The sequence below is a fragment of the Carya illinoinensis genome, chromosome 13, assembly GCF_018687715.1.
Source record: "Carya illinoinensis cultivar Pawnee chromosome 13, C.illinoinensisPawnee_v1, whole genome shotgun sequence".
NCBI classification, from domain to species: Eukaryota; Viridiplantae; Streptophyta; class Magnoliopsida; order Fagales; family Juglandaceae; genus Carya; species Carya illinoinensis.
Window position 1 is genome coordinate 26,174,073 of NC_056764.1, and position 3,615 is coordinate 26,177,687.

A 3,615-nucleotide genomic window follows, 5' to 3' on the forward strand; every position below is an offset into this window, starting at 1 on the left:
AATGGAAGAAATTTGATGACGAGTATCCATGATTTTCCAGAGAACCTCACAATGTACGTCTTGGGTTAGCAACTAATGACTTTAATCCATTTGGCAACATGAGCACTTCTTATAGCACCTGGCCTGTCATAGTAATGCCTTATAATTTGCCACCATAGAAGTGTATGAAAGATCCCTATTTTATGATGACTTTATTAATCCCAGGGCCAAGGTCACCAGGAAATGAAATAGACGTATATTTGCAGCCAATGATTGCAGAGTTGAAAGAGTTGTGAGAGCAGGGTGTCAATATATATGATATGGCCATGTCAGAAGAATTCAAGATGCATGCTGCAGTACTTTGGACAATAAATGATTTCCTGGCATACGATAATTTGTCTGGGTGGAGTACGAAAGGAAAGATGACTTGTCCTGTTTGTAACAAAGATACACAGTCTCAGTGGTTAACGAATGGTCGGAAGTTATGTTTCATGGGACACCGTCGATATCTACCTCATGATCATAGATGGCGTTCAAATAGAGCATTGTTTGATGGAAGGGTTGAGCGTAGGTCATCAACACCAGAGTATTCTGGTATTGATATTCTCACTCAATTGGAAAATGTTCCAGGCAATAGATTTGGAAAAAATGCAAGATGTCGAAGGAGGAAAAGACAAACAGTGGAATTGAATTGGACAAAAAAAATATTTTTTTTGAGTTGCCATATTGGTCTACCTTGACACTCCGTCACAATCTAGACGTTATGCACATTGAAAAAAATATATGCGAGAATATTTTGGGTACCCTAATGTCAATACAAGGGAAGATAAAAGATACAGTCAACTCTCATAAAGATTTGAAAGAGTTGGGAATAAGATCGGAATTGCATTTGCAAGATACTGGGTTGTCAGCTTATATGCCCCTTGGATGGTATACACTTTCGAGTGATGAGAGAAAAAAATTCTGTGACTAGTTCATGACAATTAAATTACTCGATGGTTATACTTCAAAAATGTCAAGATGTGTCCGAGCTCATGATTGGAAGATAATTGGTCTCAAAAGTCACGACTGCCATATATTTCTGCAGCGATTGTTGTCAGTTGGTGTGTGCGGAAAGCTTACTCGAGATGTTTATGCAGCTTTGACAGAATTAGGACGATTTTTCAGGAGTATTTGCAGTAGAACGTTGAAGGTTGATGCCTTAATAAAAATGGAAGCTGACATTGCATTGATATTGTGCAAGTTGGAGAGTTTGTACCCGCCTTTATTCTTTGATGTAATGGTACATTTGGCTGTGCATCTACCTCGTGAGACTTTAGTTGCTGGCCCTGTTTAGTATAGATGGATGTATTCTATTGAACGATTTTTGGAAAAACTTAAGCGATCTGTAGGGAATAAGGCTCGTCTGGAAGGATCGATCGCAGAGTCATATATTCATAATGAGTGGCATAAATTTTGTTCAATGTATTTTCGTGGAGTTGATACTAGATTTACAAGACCAGATCGAAATTATGAAGGTGGACAAATGAGAGTTTCGTTAGGATTTACTATGTTTTTCCAGAAAGTACGTCTCATTGGTGCACAAGGAGGCTATGACCTATGTGGGCGAGAGTTTGAAAGAGCTCGCTAGTATGTCTTGAATTACTGTGAAGAGATTGAACATTATTTGAGGTTAGTGATGATCATCTAATTTAATAGTATTTTTAAATGTATTTATAATAATATAATATATATTGATACCAATTAATAGCTCACATTAACATACACAGTGAACATATACAATTAAATCGGACGAATGGTGTGACTGACGTAGAAAAGACGCACGAAGAAGAATTTGCCTCGTGATTTGAACATATGGTATTACTAAAAATAAATATGCACAATTATTTTAAATTTTATACATTTTGTATATGGTATTGATATTTATATATGATATTGATATGAGTACAATAAAATTTATTTATGTAGGTTGCATCGAAATATATTGAACATTCAGGTGAAATCTCACCAGAAGTATATGCTTTGGCATGTGGTCCGTCTAAGTGGGCTATCCAATATTCAGGATGTTTAGTGCGTGGATATAGATTTCACATAGCAGACAGAGAACGATATAGGAAAACTCAAAATTGTGGAGTCGTAGTCGAAGGAAGTCATGGGGATGATAATATCGACTTTTACGGAATTGTGGAAGATATCATAGCATTAAAGTATGTGGGGGGATATATGGTCTGGTTATTTAAATGTAATTGATAAGATGTCTCAAATCCTAGGTTGGGAGTGCATAAAAATGAATATTTTGTAAGTGTCAATACCTCTCGCAAATGGTATGAGGACGATCATTTCATTCTCGCAAACCAAGCAAATCAAGTTTTTTATTTAGATGATCTGGAGTTCAGAAATCCATGGCGGGTAGTCGAGAAGTTTGCACCAATAAATGTATATGATTATATTCCAGAGGCAGATAAACCACATGAAGAAGTTGATAGTCTAGACCATGAAGAAGCATATCAAGAAAATGAATCAGAGATCAATCTATTTGTTGATCTAAGCCAATATGACATGGTCCCATTGCGCAGAGAAGATGTTCTACCCGAAGTAATTGAAGGTGACATGTTGGAAAAACATGAATCAACTGAAGTGTCTACTGATGATGCGAGCGACTGGTCCAACAAAACTGATACCGAATGATTTTCAAATAGATATTTGTGTAGGTATAATTCTTATAAAAAGATTCTCCCATTTGTTTGAATAATAACTTATTATAATTTTAAATAGATATGCCTCCTAAACGCAAAAGAACAAGTGAGCCATCCCCACTACCTACTAATTCCCCGTGTGATTGACTTGTCAATAATGGTGGGCCAATATCATCAGAACCAAAACAATGTATTTTATCATTGCATATCTTTTAAATTATATGATTATTTTAATTAAAATATATGATTTAACTTTTGTATATATAGCTATTATAAATCAACGTCAAGTTAGAGGCATTACGAGGGGTGTTGGCATAGAGAAAGTAAAGAAAGTAGGTAAAATTAAAGTTGATATACCTGATGATCACACTGGTGGCTCTGGGGATTCAGCAGCTTGGCTTGCTTCTTATGTTGGTACACTTACTCGCACGTATGCACTAATGGTTACATCCTCCTAGGCTAAAATTTCTCAAGATGTGAAAGATCACATAAAAAATCGTATCCTGGTAATAAGTTACTCAAGAGAACATTTTTATTTAAATAACTTTTGAAATTATACTAATTGCTTTTAATTTTTTTAAGGATGAGTTTGAACTAAATCTTGGCCGACGAGAGGATCAACTAATGATTGAGGAACTGATGTCGAATGCATTTCGGAGGTACAAAGGTCGATGTTATGCACACTATCAGAAGTTTAGTACTACGACAGAGGCGCGTCAAAATCAATTCCAAGCAATGCCACCAAACGATTGGGAGAAAGTTTGTGATCTGTTTGAAGATTTTGCTTATCAGGTAATTTCGCTGCTGTCTTTTTTTAATATGATAGATGTATTAAATATAAAATTATAATACCTTTTTTTAGCAACGGAGTACGGTGAACAAAGCAAATAGATCAAATTTAACGATACACCATCATGTGGGTTCTCGATCTTTTCATCGC